This window comes from Camelina sativa, chromosome 1 (genome assembly GCF_030686135.1).
Source record: "Camelina sativa cultivar CO46 ecotype springtype chromosome 1, ASM3068613v1".
Lineage (NCBI taxonomy): Eukaryota > Viridiplantae > Streptophyta > Magnoliopsida > Brassicales > Brassicaceae > Camelina > Camelina sativa.
Window position 1 is genome coordinate 18594311 of NC_141880.1, and position 15564 is coordinate 18609874.

General features: G+C 37.5%; 1 non-coding gene across 1 annotated transcript; it reads right to left on the reverse strand.

Annotated features, from left to right (window-relative positions):
- Positions 1 to 5831: 5831 nt before the first annotated feature.
- Positions 5832 to 5938, reverse strand: LOC147950100 (small nucleolar RNA R71). The gene has a single exon (XR_015565219.1). It is a non-coding gene; the product is annotated as a small nucleolar RNA R71 (small nucleolar RNA).
- Positions 5939 to 15564: the final 9626 nt, after the last annotated feature.

Below are 15564 nucleotides of genomic sequence, written 5' to 3' on the forward strand. Positions count from 1 at the left end.
CTGTTTTATCCCAAAACATGCTTAAACCGAGAAAACAGGCTAAAACCGAGAGAAAGCATTGATTCGAATAAGTAAACAGCTGTGTTTCTCTTTCTAGGGTCAAAATATGTAACAATACAGTGCATTTGACTGATTATTATAGTTTGGGTTGAACTTGGAGTGTTTAGACAACACTTAAACCCGTTTTATCCCAAAATAGGCTAAAACCGAGAAAACATGCTAAAACCGAGAGAAACATTGATTTGAAGCAGTAAACAGCTATGTTACTCTTTCTAGGGTCCAAATATATTAAAATACAATGCATTTGACTAATTATAACAGTTTGGGTTGAATTTGGAGTGTTTAGACACAAGTTATACCCATTTTGTCCCGAAAGAAGCTAAAACCGAGAAAACATTGATTCGAAGCAGTAAACAACATTGTTTCTGTTTCTAGGGTCAGAATGTGTGACAATCCAATGCATTTGACTAATTGTAAGAGTTGGGATGAATTTGGAGTTTTTAGACAACACTAAAACCCGTGTTAACTCGAAACAGGCTAAAACCGAGAAAACATTGATTCAAAGCAGTAAACAGCTTTGTTACTTTTTGTAGGGTCAGAATGTGTAACAAACCCATGCGTTTGACTAATTGTAAGAGTTAGGGATGAATTTGGAGTGTTTAGACAACACTTAAACCTGTTAAATCCCAAAATCGGCATAAACCGAGAAAACAGGCTAAAACCGAGAGAAAACATTGATTTGAAGCAGTAAACAGCTATGTTACTCTTTTTAGGGTCAAAATAATTATAAGAGTTTGGGTTGAATTTAGTGTGTTTAGACACCACTTATACCCATTTTGTCTAGAAATAGGCTAAAACCGAGAAAACATTGATTCTAAGCTGTAAACAGCTATGTTACTCTTTTTAGGGTCAAAATAATTATAAGAGTTTGGGTTGAATTTGGTGTGTTTAGACACCACTTATACCCATTTTGTCTAGAAATAGGCTAAAACCGAGAAAACATTGATTCTAAGCTGTAAACAGCGTTGTTAGTGTTTCTAGGGTCAGAATGTTTGACATTCCAATGAATTTGACTAATTGTAATAGTTTGGGATGAATTTGGAGTGTTTAGACAACACTTAAACCTGTTTTATCCCAAAACATGCTTAAACCGAGAAAACAGGCTAAAACCGAGAGAAAGCATTGATTCGAATAAGTAAACAGCTTTGTTACTTTTTCTAGGGTCAAAATATGAAACAATACAATGCATTTGACTGATTATAATAGTTTGGGTTGAATTTAGAGTGTTTAGACAACACTTAAACCCGTTTTATCCCAAAATAGGCTAAAACCGAGAAAACATGCTAAAACCGAGAGATACATTGATTTGAAGCAGTAAACAGCTATGTTATTGATGTTCATATATTTGATCTTGTTTTTCCTTAGTTTATTCACAACTTTTGCATCTTTTGCTATCCATTTAGGCCATTATTGTGTAGCTTTAGGACTAATCATGCATTAGAGTATAGTTGCATTGCATTTGCATCTTTTCATGCATAAACAGGTAAGTTTGGAGCTTAAGGAGCATGGAAGCAATCCTGAGGAGAAAACAAGAGAGTTAAGGCTGTAGAATCAAGGTCCGGAGTCCAACTCGACCGCACCACTCGACCGTGTGCTGAGAAGGACTCGACCGAGTGGAGAATGCACGAGAGAAGCCAGCTCGACCAGCCACTCGACCGAGCACTGGTCGAGTTGACCGAGCCGTTGACTGCTTTGACTTTTTGTATTTTTAGGGCTTCCACCTCATCTCCTATAAAAATCCCTTGTACCTGCAGCCACCAAGGAGTCCAGTTTTTTAGAGAGTCTAAAACCTAGTTTTTACCTTTTTTAGATATTATTCCTTTTGCACTTTTCTTTTATTTTAGATTTTGTACTTGTTTGAGAGAGAAAGACTAGATTCTTATATTTTGTTTGTTTCATAACTTTCAAAGTATTAAGATTTTGAGTTTTATTCCTTCATCAATATTGTAGATCTCTGTTTCATCTTTCCAATGATGCAAGTTTCATTATTTTCTGGGTTTTTGACATATTTCACCATGTGTTATTGTGAGTAGTTTTTTTAGGACCTTGAGGATGGGTTAGGCTGGGTTGATCTTGTGGTTTGTTTGATTTGGTCAAGCTTGATTGTTGTAGATCTCTTCTAGGCTAGATGATCTTAATGCTGATCCTATATCTGAGAAGGTAGGGTTTGATTTCAAGCATCTTAGCATCACACCAATGTCTAAGGAGCATAGATAAGGCTAGATCTAGAGCTTCCCATTAGGCTTGCTAAGAGATTAGAGGTCTTGTTTGGTTTGAGATGTATTGCTTAATGCCTGCTTGTGTAGATTCTTTTCTTTGTGAGAACAAGTCTAGAAATGCATAGGTTTGATTGCTTCTTGCCATGAGAGTGGATTAAACATGTCTTAGAATAGTATGTCTAGAGATCAGCTCAATGTTTGCTTGAGATTTGTTGACCAAGTTAGATAACCACAATGATTAGCTCACCCCATGAATCCCTCCTCAAGGCCTTCTTTGTTTATTGAAATCTTAGTCTAAATATCATTGCTTGCTTGTTGTTTGATAGTTTTAGCATTGCTCTGTTTTTCTTGTGTTGCTCTGTTTTCACGTTTAAGTCTAGCTCGACCACGTACTCGACCTACACTCGGTCGAGTGCTGCTCGAGTTCATCCCCAGAACTTGTGTTTTTGATTTGTGATTGTCTTGTTTCATTCCTGTTTCATTTCCATTGCATTCACGTAGTTTCCTATTCATTACTTGTCTTGCATTAGTTCATTAGCATAGTGTCTATCTCTGTTCTAGTTTCATTATAGCTTTAATTTGTCTGTTCTGTTTGCATTTAGTATCTTGTTCTAGTTGTTTTTACTTTCTGCATTTCTTATCTCATTTTAGGATTGTTAGTGACAAACAATCTTTACAATTGGCTTGACTTAGACTCATATGCACATCTTAATTGTTCACAATCACTCAGATAGGATTGACACCTCTTATACTGCAACTGCATAAGGGGAATTGAAACACCCTGACTTCTATTCATTCCATACATCATCATTCCATACATCATTCATTCATACACCACAAAGAAAGTCAGTTTCAGTTACTCTTTCTAGGGTCCAAATATATAACAATACAATGCATTTGACTAATTATAACAGTTTGGGTTGAATTTGGAGTGTTTAGACAACACTTAAACCTGTTTTATTCCAAAACAGGCTTAAACCGAGAGAAAATGATGTTCATATATTTTACCTTGTTTTCCCTTAGTTTATTCACAACTTTTGCATCTTTTGCTATCCATTTAGGCCATTATTGTGTAGCTTTAGGACTAATCATGCATTAGAGTATAGTTGCATTGCATTTGCATCTTTTCATGCATAAACAGGTGATTTTGGAGCTTAAGGAGCATGGAAGCAATCCTGAGGAGAAAACAAGAGAGTTAAGGCTGTAGAATCAAGGTCCGGAGTCCAACTCGACCGCACCACTCGACCGTGTGCTGAGAAGGACTCGACCGAGTGGAGAATGCACGAGAGAAGCCAGCTCGACCAGCCACTCGACCGAGCACTGGTCGAGTTGACCGAGCCGTTGACTGCTTTGACTTTTTGTATTTTTAGGGCTTCCACCTCATCTCCTATAAAAAGCCCTTGTACCTGCAGCCACCCAGGAGTCCAGCTTTTTAGAGAGTCTAAAACCTAGTTTTTACCTTTTTTAGATATTATTCCTTTTGCACTTTTCTTTTATTTTAGATTTTGTACTTGTTTGAGAGAGAAAGACTAGATTCTTATATTTTGTTTGTTTCATAACTTTCAAAGTATTAGGATTTCGAGTTTTATTCCTTCATCAATATTGTAGATCTCTGTTTCATCTTTCCAATGATGTAAGTTTCATTATTTTCTGGGTTTTTGACATATTTCACCATGTGTTCTTGTGAGTAGTTTGTTTAGGACCTTGAGGATGGGTTAGGCTGGGTTGATCTTGTGGTTTGTTTGATTTGGTCAAGCTTGATTGTTGTAGATCTCTTCTAGGCTAGAGGATCTTAATGCTGATCCTATATCTGAGAAGGTAGGGTTTGATTTCAAGCATCTTAGCATCACACCAATGTCTAAGGAGCATAGATAAGGCTAGATCTAGAGCTTCCCATTAGGCTTGCTAAGAGATTAGAGGTCTTGTTTGGTTTGAGATGTATTGCTTAATGCCTGCTTGTGTAGATTCTTTTCTTTGTGAGAACAAGTCTAGAAATGCATAGGTTTGATTGTTTCTTGCCATGAGAGTGGATTAAACATGTCTTAGAATAGTATGTCTAGAGATCAGCTCAATGTTTGCTTGAGATTTGTTGACCAAGTTAGATAACCACAATGATTAGCTCACCCCATGAATCCCTCCTCAAGGCCTTCTTTGTTTATTGAAATCTTAGTCTAAATATCATTGCTTGCTTGTTGTTTGATAGTTTTAGCATTGCTCTGTTTTTCTTGTGTTGCTCTGTTTTCACGTTTAAGTCTAGCTCGACCACGTACTCGACCTACACTCGGTCGAGTGCTGCTCGAGTTCATCCCCAGAACTTGTGTTTTTGATTTGTGATTGTCTTGTTTCATTCCTGTTTCATTTCCATTGCATTCACGTAGTTTCCTATTCATTACTTGTCTTGCATTAGTTCATTAGCATAGTGTCTATCTCTGTTCTAGTTTCATTATAGCTTTAATTTGTCTGTTCTGTTTGCATTTAGTATCTTGTTCTAGTTGTTTTTACTTTCTGCATTTCTTATCTCATTTTAGGATTGTTAGTGACAAACAATCTTTACAATTGGCTTGACTTAGACTCATATGCACATCTTAATTGTTCACAATCACTCAGATAGGATTGACACCTCTTATACTGCAACTGCATAAGGGGAATTGAAACACCCTGACTTCTATTCCTTCCATACATCATCATTCCATACATCATTCATTCATACACCACAAAGAAAGTCAGTTTCAATTTGGCGCCGTTGCCCATTTGAGTGTGTTTTGTGACATTTAGGATCATTATTAGTCTAAGATTAAGTTCGTTTTAAACACTTGTGAAGTTACTGAACTGGAATCTTCCTTTGCTTGGCTGTTTTGTGTTTCAGGTACCCACTCGACCACCTACTCGACCACCACTCGACCGAGCTGTGATCGAGCACTTGATCGAGCCAGAAGCCGGACCTAAATAGCCATTACTTCCTAGTCGACTCGACCACCCACTCGAGCCTGCGCTCGACCGTGTACCTGTTCTAGTCTGTCGTAGAGTTTGTTGTTGCACACAAGGTCAAAAGGCAAAGATAGTCTTCAACAGCCTATTGACAACATCCACAGGCTACAAAAGGGTTTGAGACATAAGCAAGGAAGAGTAGTTCAACAACAACAAGGTCAAGACATCATGGAGCAACAAGCTATCCATGAGCAGAGACCAAGGCACATTGGTGCAGGAGATGCACCCAATACCCACAACCAAAGGGCTGGAATTGTGCCACCTTTAGTAGCAAACAATAACTTTGAGATCAAGAGTGGATTGATGTCAATGATACAAGCAAACAAGTTTCATGGGTTGCCAATGGAGGATCCACTAGATCACCTTGATGAGTTTGACAGAATATGTGGCCTCACAAAGATCAATGGAGTGAGTGAAGATGGATTCAAATTAAGGCTCTTCCCATTTTCTCTTGGAGACAAAGCTCACCTTTGGGAGAAGACTCTACCTACTGGAGCTATCACCACATGAGATGCATGCAAGAAAGCTTTTCTGGCCAAGTTCTTCTCCAATGCAAGGACAGCTAGGCTGAGGAATGAGATTTATGGGTTTGCTCAAAGGAATAATGAGAGCTTTTGTGAAGCTTGGGAGAGGTTTAAAGGATTCCAAACTCAGTGTCCTCACCATGGCTTCAGCAATGAGTCACTTCTAAGCACCTTGTATAGAGGAGTGCTTCCCAAGATAAGAATGCTTCTTGACACAGCCTCTAATGGCAATTTCCTCAACAAGGATGTGGAAGAAGGATGGGAATTAGTTGAGAATCTTGCTCAATCTGATGACAATTATAATGAGGACTATGATAGGACCATAAGGAGTCCTCAACTGATCAAGAGGACAAGTATAAGAAGGATTTGAAGATGGTCAATGAGAAGCTTGACAAGATCCTCCTCAGCCAATCCAAGTCCATTCACTTCATTGGTGAAGAGGAAGCTCCAGTTCAAGAGGGGGAGCCTGACTTTGCTGAGTTGTGCTACATGCAAAACCAGGGAGGATTCAAAGGCTACAACCAAGGAGGTTTCAAGAACAACAATCTCTCTTATAGGAGCACCAATGTGGCCAACCCTCAAGACCATGTCTATCCACCTCAACAACCTCAACAGCAACAAAACTACATCCCCAAGCAACAACACCAAGTGTTCCAGCCCCAATTGTGTCCCCCACCAGGATTTCAGACTAACCAGGGCCAGGAACAAGACTTAAGAGCAATGATGCAACAATTGTTGATTGGGCAAACACAAGGCAAGATTGAGGAAGCCAAGCAGTTTGCTGAGTTGAATCAAAGGCTCACATCACAGTACAATGATCTGAACATGAAGTTTGAAGGTCTCAACTCCAGGATGAAGTATATGGAGAGTAACATTGCCTCTACTTCAGCTCATAAACCCAACCAACTCCCTGGAAAAGCTGTTCAAAATCCAAGGGAGTTCACTGCAAAAGCCATTCATATCTCTGATGAGGAGGTCACTGAGGACAGTGAAGTCCAAGTTTGGGGGAATTCATTAGTTACTGAAGCCCCAAGTGACGTTTGTGCAAAGCAACTGGAGTCCGTTATTGCACTCGACCAAGTACTCGAACAGCCACTCGATCGAGTGCATGCTCGAGTGGTCGATCGAGTTGCAGACTCAGAAGCTGTCAAGCCTGCTAAGTACACTCCTCCTGCTTACAAGCCACCTCTTCCATTCCCAGGACGTTTCAAAGCACAAAAGATTAAGGAGCTTAGGGAAATCATTGAGAGAAAGGAGATGATGGAGATGATGGCTAAGCAACAAGAAGAAGAGAGGGTTTTAAAGGAAGAAGCTGTGGTTGAGGAAGTGTTGGCCATATAAGAGATCACCATTGCTTACCAAGAAGAAGAGAGAGGACCTGCCTAGGAACAATATGATCCATATCCTCTCTACAAAGACTTTTTGCTTGATTTGTCAAAGAAGAAGGCTGAAGCTCAAGATGAGAAGGATCTTGAGGACCTTGGAGGAGTTATCATTCCAATCAAGCTTAAGGATCCAGGTCCATTCTATCTGCCTTGCACACTTAGCTATCTTCACTACAACCAATGCCTTTGTGATTTGGGAGCTTCAACAAGTGTGATGCCATACTCCATAGCACAAAAGCTTGGGAGAACTGATTTCAAGTCCACCAACCTTCATATATGTTTAGCTGATGGGTCAAACAAGGAGATAGTTGGAAGGTTGGAGAATGTCCCAGTCAAGATAGGGAAGGCAAGGGTTCACACTGATTTTGTGGTGTTGGAGATGGACAAGGAACCTGAAGATCCAATCATTCTTGGAAGGCCATTCCTAGCCACAGTTGGAGCAGTTATTGATGTCAAAGAGGGTCTTGTGACCTTGAACATTGCTGAAGAAAGTCAGTTTCAGAAAACATTGATTCAAAGCAGTAAACAGTTATGATACTCTTTATAGGGTCAAAAAATATAAAAAGCCAATGCGTTTGACTAATTTTAATAGTTTGGGTTGAATTTGGAGTGTTTAGACACCAATTATACCCATTTTGTCCCGAAATAGGGTAAAACCTAGAAAACATTGATTTGAAGCAGTAAATAGCTTTTTTACTGTTTCTAGGTTCGAAATGTGTGACAGTCCAATGCATTTGACTAATTGTAAGAGTTTGGGATGAATTTGGAGTGTTTACACACCACTTTACCCATTTTGTCCTGAAACAGGCTAAAACCGAGAGTAAACAGCTATGTTACTCTTTATAGGGTCAAAATATATAACAATCCAATACATTTTACTATTTATAAGAGTTTGGGTTGAATTTGGGGTGTTTAGACACCAGTTATACCCATTTTGTCCCGAAAAAATTGAGTCAAAGCATTTAACAGCGTTGTTACTATTTTTAGGGTCAGAATATGTGACAGTCCAATGCATTTGTCTAGTTGTAAGAGTTCGGGATGAATTTGGAGTGTTTAGACACCACTTTTACCCATTTTGTCCCAAAAAATGGTTAAACCCGAGAAAACATTGATTCGAATTAGTAAACAACTTTATACTGTTTCTAGGGTCAGAATGTGTGACAATCAAATGCTTTGACTTATTGTAAGAGTTCAGAATGAATTTGGAGTGTTTAGACACCACTTATACCCATTTTGTCCCGAAAAAAACTAAAACCGAGAAAACATTGATTCGAAGCAGTAAACAACATTGTTTCTGTTTCTAGGGTCAGAATGTGTGACAATCCAATGCATTTGACTAATTGTAAGAGTTGGGATGAAATTGGAGTGTTTAGACAACACTAAAACCCGTTTTAACTCGAAACAGGCTAAAACCGAGAAAACATTGATTCGAAGCAGTAAACAGCTTTGTTACTTTTTGTAGGGTCAGAATGTGTAACAAACCCATGCGTTTGACTAATTGTAAGAGTTAGGGATGAATTTGGAGTGTTTAGACAACACTTAAACCTGTTAAATCCCAAAATCGGCATAAACCGAGAAAACAGGCTAAAACCGAGAGAAAACATTGATTCGAAGCAGTAAACAGCTATGTTACTCTTTTTAGGGTCAAAATATATAACAATCCAATGCATTTGAAAAATTATAAGAGTTTGGGTTGAATTTGGTGTGTTTAGACACCACTTATACCCATTTTGTCTAGAAATAGGCTAAAACCGAGAAAACATTGATTCTAAGCTGTAAACAGCGTTGTTACTGTTTCTAGGGTCAGAATGTTTGACATTCCAATGAATTTGACTAATTGTAATAGTTTGGGATGAATTTGGAGTGTTTAGACAGCACTTAAACTTGTTTTCTCCCAAAACATGCTTAAACCGAGAAAACAGGCTAAAACCGACAGAAAGCATTGATTCGAATAAGTAAACAGCTGTGTTACTTTTTCTAGGGTCAAAATATGAAACAATACAATGCATTTGACTGATTATAATTGTTTGGGTTGAATTTAGAGTGTTTAGACAACACTAAAACCCGTTTTATCCCAAAATAGGCTAAAACCGAGAAAACATGCTAAAACCGAGAGATACATTGATTTGAAGCAGTAAACAGCTATGTTACTCTTTCTAGGGTCCAGACATATAACAATACAATGCATTTGACTAATTATAACAGTTTGGGTTGAATTTGGAGTGTTTGACAAAACTTAAACCTGTTTTATTCCAAAACAGGCTTAAACCGAGAAAACAGGCTTAAACCGAGAGTAAACATTGATTCAAAGCAGTAAACAGTTATGATACTCTTTATAGGGTCAAAATATATAAAAAGCCAATGCGTTTGACTAATTTTAATAGTTCGGGTTGAATTTGGAGTGTTTAGACACCAATTATACCCATTTTGTCCCGAAACAGGGTAAAACCTAGAAAACATTGATTTGAAGCAGTAAACAGCTTTTTTACTGTTTCTAGGTTCGAAATGTGTGACAGTCCAATGCATTTGACTAATTGTAAGAGTTCGGGATGAATTTGGAGTGTTTACACACCACTTTACCCATTTTGTCCTGAAACAGGCTAAAACCGAGAAAACAAGGTAAAACCGAGAGTAAACAGCTATGTTACTCTTTATAGGGTCAAAATATATAACAATCCAATACATTTTACTATTTATAAGAGTTTGGGTTGAATTTGGAGTGTTTAGACACCAGTTATACCCATTTTGTCCCGAAAAAATTGAGTCAAAGCATTTAACAGTGTTGTTACTATTTCTAGGGTCAGAATATGTGACAGTCCAATGCATTTGTCTAGTTGTAAGAGTTTGGGATGAATTTGGAGTGTTTAGACACCACTTTTACCCATTTTGTCCCAAAAAATGGTTAAACCCGAGAAAACATTGATTCGAATTAGTAAACAACTTTATTACTGTTTCTAGGATCAGAATATGTGACAATCAAATGCTTTGACTTATTGTAAGAGTTCGGAATGAATTTGGAGTGTTTAGACACCACTTATACCCATTTTTTCCCGAAAAAAACTAAAACTGAGAAAACATTGATTCGAAGCAGTAAACAACATTGTTTCTGTTTCTAGGGTCAGAATGTGTGACAATCCAATGCATTTGACTAATTGGAATAGTTGGGATGAATTTGGAGTGTTTAGTCAACACTTAAACCTGTTAAATCCCAAAATCGGCATAAACCGAGAAAACAGGCTAAAACTGAGAGAAAACATTGATTAGAAGCAGTAAACAGGCATGTTACTCTTTCTAGGGTCAAAATATATAACAATCCAATGCATTTGACTAATTATAAGAGATTAGGTTGAATTTGGTGTGTTTAGACACCACTTATACCCCTTTTATTCCAAAACATGCTTAAACCGAGAAAACAGGCTAAAACCGAGAGAAAACATTGATTCGAATCAGTAAACAGTTATGATACTCTTTATAGGGTCAAAATATATGTAAATCCAATGCATTTGACTAATTTTAATAGATCGGGTTTAATTTGGAGTGTTTAGACACCAATTATACCAATTTTGGTCCCAAAACAGGGTAAAACCTAGAAAACATTGATTCGAAGCAGTAAACAGCTTTGTTACTGTTTCTAGGGTCACAATGTGTGACAATCCAATGCATTTGAATTATTATAAGAGTTTGGAATGAATTTGGAGTGTTTAGACACCACTTATACCCATTTTGTCCCAAAATAGGATAAAACCTAAAAAACATTGATTCGAAGCACTAAACAACTTTGTTACTGTTTCTAGGTTCGCAATGTGTGACAGTCAAATGCATTTGACTAATTGTAAGAGTTCGGGATGAATTGGGAGTGTTTAGACAACACTTAAACCCGTTTTATCCCGAAATAGGCTAAAACCGAGAAAACATTGATTCAAAGCAGTAAACAGGTTAGTTACTATTTCTAGGGTCAGAATGTGTGACAGTCCAATGCATTTTTTAAGAGTTCGGGATGAATTTGGAGTGCTTAGACACCACTTTTACCCATTATGTCCCGAAACAGGCTAAAACCGAGAAAACAAGGTAAAACCGAGAGTAAACAGCTATGTTACTCTTTATAGGGTCAAAATATATAACAATATGCATTTTACTATTTATAAGAGCTTGGGTTGAATTTGGAGTGTTTAGACACCGGTTATACCCATTTTGTCCCGAAACAGGCTAAAACCGAGAAAACATTGATTCGAAGCAGTAAACAGCTTTGTTACTGTGTTTAGGGTCAGAATGTGTGACAATCAAATGCATTTAACTTATTGTAAGAGTTTGGAGTGAATTTGGAGTGCTTAGACACCACTTATACCCATTTTGTCCTGAAACATGCTAAACCGAGAAAACATAGATTCAAAGCAGTTAACAGCGTTGTTACTATTTCTAGGGTCAGAATGTGTGACAATGCAATGAATTTGTCTAATTGTAAGAATTCGGGATGAATTCGGAGTGTTTAGACACCACTTTTACCCATTTTGTCCCAAAAATGGTTAAACCAGAGAAAACATTGATTCCAAGCAGTAAACAGCTTCGTTACTGTTTCTAGGGTCATAATGTGTGACAATCAAATGCTTTGACTTATTGTAAGAGTTCGTCATAAATTTGGAGTGTTTAGACACCACTTATACCCATTTTGTCCCGAAAGAAGCTAAAACCGAGAAAACATTGATTTGAAGCAGTAAACAACATTGTTTCTGTTTCTAGGGTCAGAATGTGTGACAATCCAATGCATTTGACTAATTGTAAGAGTTGGGATGAATTTGGAGTGTTTAGACAACACTAAAACCCGTTTAAACTCGAAACAGGCTAAAACCGAGAAAACATTGATTCGAAGTAGTAAACAGCTTTGTTACTTTTTGTAGGGTCAAAATGTGTAACAAATCCATGAATTTGACTAGTTGTAAGAGTTTGGGATGAATTTGGAGTGTTTAGACAACACTTAAACCTGTTAAATCCCAAAATCGGCATAAACCGAGAAAACAGGCTAAAACCGAGAGAACACATTGATTCGAAGCAGTAAAAAGCTATGTTACTCTTTCTAGGGTCAAAGTATATAACAATCCAATGCATTTGACAAATTATAAGAGTTTGGGTTTAATTTGGTGTGTTTAGACACCACTTATACCCATTTTGTCTAGAAATAGGCTAAAACCGAGAAAACATTTATTCTAAGCTGTAAACAGCGTTGTTACTGTTTCTAGGGTCAGAATCTTTGACATTCCAATGCATTTGACTAATTGTAAGAATTCGGGATGAATTTGGAGTGTTTAGACAACACTTAAACCTGTTTTATCCCAAAACATGGTTAAACCGAGAAAACAGGCTAAAACCAAGGGAAAGCATTGATTCGAATAAGTAAACAGCTGTGTTACTCTTTCTAGGGTCAAAATTTGTAACAATACAATGCATTTGACTGATTATAATAGTTTGAGTTGAATTTGGAGTGTTTAGACAACACTTAAACCCGTTTTATCCCAAAATAGGCTAAAACCGAGAAAACATGCTAAAACCGAGAGAATTCCGGAACTCTTTCTTTGGTATCTAGGATTATCAAAAAAAGCAAAAATACTATTTCTACGGAAAATACCAATTATGGGTATTTCAACCGAGATACCCGAATGCGGTATGAGTTCTTTCTCTTGCTCTTGAATAAATTGGAATGGAATAAGAAATCGATTTCTTCGCCTTTTTGCTAATAAATCCGAGTTCTCATGAAAAATAGCAGAATATATGAAATTAAAATGACTAGTACCTAAGTTTCCATTCAATTCTGAATAATTGGAAATCCCTAAGTTTTTTTGATCCGCAAAATCCGAACTAAAATTTTTTTGGCTCACATGATCATTATTCACTGAGAGGCTAGAAATAGATTTTCTTTCGGCGGGAAGAAAGGGTATGATCATTTGATCTTGATCTTTATGGATCACAAAAAGAATTAGACTAGATCCGCACGAACTTCCTGATAATATCCATAAATGACTTGTTTTTGGTAAAAAGGTGAACATTACTATATGTAAATTCGGGTGCATGGGACACATCAGTACTCCAGTGCATTTCGCCCTCTGAGTCAGAATAAATATATTTTCTAACCCTCTCTTTAAAATGATAAGTGTATGTTCCCTCGCGAATCTCAGCAATAACTTGTTCTGATTCCACATATTGATCATTTGAACTAGAAGAAAACTTTTTGGTGGAATAGTCACGTTATGTATAATATCTTCGCTCTCAATAATTACAGACAAGTATATATAACATAGAAAGGCAGGATGCCCGTGACGTGTACGTGTAGGATGAACCAAATCCTCATTGAATTTTATTTTTCCATTATAAGGGGCTCGTACATGTTCGGCAGTACCTCCTGTAAATACCCCGCCGGTATGAAAAGTTCTTAATGTTAGTTGAGTCCCCGGTTCGCCGATCGATTGACCCGCGGTAATACCTACAGCTTCCCCCAATTCAACTCGGTCACCATGAGTGGGACTCCGACCATAACATAATCGACAGATCCAAGATGTACTCCGACAAGTAAAAGGAGTTCGAATAGATATTGATTGTGTTCCAAAGGTTATTAATCGATTGACAAGTCCAATCCCAAGATCTTGATTTTGAAAGGAGACACATCAGGAACCTATATATATATATCGTCTGCTAAGACACGACCAATTAATGTTTGGATAAAAATTCTTTCTGACATCATCCGATTTTTATTTCGAGGACTCACAGAAATCCCTTGGATAGTCCCACAATTTGTTCTACGTACAACAATATGTTGAACTACTTCAACAAGTCGACGCGTAAGATTTCCAGCATCTGATGTGCGTACAGCAGTATCTACAATTCCTTTACGGGCTCCATAGCAAGAAATAATATATTCTGTTAAAGACAGTCCTTCGCGTAAATTGCTTTGAATAGGTAAATCAATCATTTGTCCTTGGGGATCCGACATTAATCCTCTCATACCTACTAATTGATGTACTTGAGATGCATTTCCCCTAGCTCCCGAAAAAGACATCATATGGTCTGGATTGAAGGGGTCCGTCATCCTAAAATTAGGATTCATTTCTTGTCGCAAATATTCACTTGTAGCATACCATATCTCAATAGATTGGCGTAATTTTTCTACCGCATGTACATTCCCATAATGATAGTGTTTTTCCAAAATTCAACTTTGTTGTTCAGCATCTTGGACAAGCCAGCCCTTAGAAGGTATCGTTATAAGATAATCAATTCCTAATGAAATGGATGTAGCAGTGGCTTGCTGGAAACCCAGAGTCTTTACTTGATCTAGTATGTCTGATGTATATGCCATCCCGAAGTGATCTATTAATCGGCTAATAAGTCGTTTAATAGCAGTTCCATCTATCACTTTATTGTGAAATACCAGATTGGCCCGTTCCGCCATAAGTACCTCCATATTCTGCTGAATGGGATTCGACAATGAGTTTGAGTCAATGATTGCAAAACTTCCTTTTCTCGATCATGATTTGCGTAGAATTTTAGGTCAGGAACTATGGTCCGAGTTGAATCGGAGAGGTCCGAATTCACACGGGTTTCCTAGAATTTCTTTTTTTTTTAATACCATATTATTAGGTATCATATGAACAAGCTTGAGAAAAACCTTGTATAGCTTCCTCGATTTCTCGATAAAAAGAAATATGACCAACTGTGGTTCGAATATATATACAAAAAGTTTCTTTTTTTACACTTCTTACTATTAGATAGTGTGCATAAATCTCATGATAGTTACCAAAAGATTCATAGTGAACTTTAATAGGAACTTCTCTAATTGCCACCGAAGCCACAAAGGACTATCTAAATTGATTCTTTTCTGTCGATAAGCTCCAATTGCATCATAGGAATTGCAAAAAAAGGTTCTTTCGTATACTTAGAGTTTGTTTCGTAAATTCTTTCATTTTGATAGTTTTTTCGATTACATGGATTATATCTGTTTTCACAAATACCTCGACGGGTGCCGCTCGTTAATACATAGAGTCCGATAAGCATATCTTGAGTCGGTACAGAAATGGGATCTCCAATCGCTGGAGATAAGAGATTCATATGAGAAAACATAAGTAAACGAGCCTCTGCTTGAGCCTCTAAAGATAGAGGCACATGAACAGCCATTTGATCCCCATCAAAGTCTGCATTGAACCCCTTACAAACTAATGGATGTAAACAAATAGTGCGCCCTTCCACTAAAATTGGTTGGAATGACTGTATGCCTAATCTATGTAGGGTAGGTGCTCTATTCAGTAATACGGGATGCCCCTACATGACTTCTTGAAGGATTTCCCAGACAATTGCCTTTTTTCACGAATTTGACTCTTAGCAACTCCTATGTTCAAAGCCAGATGT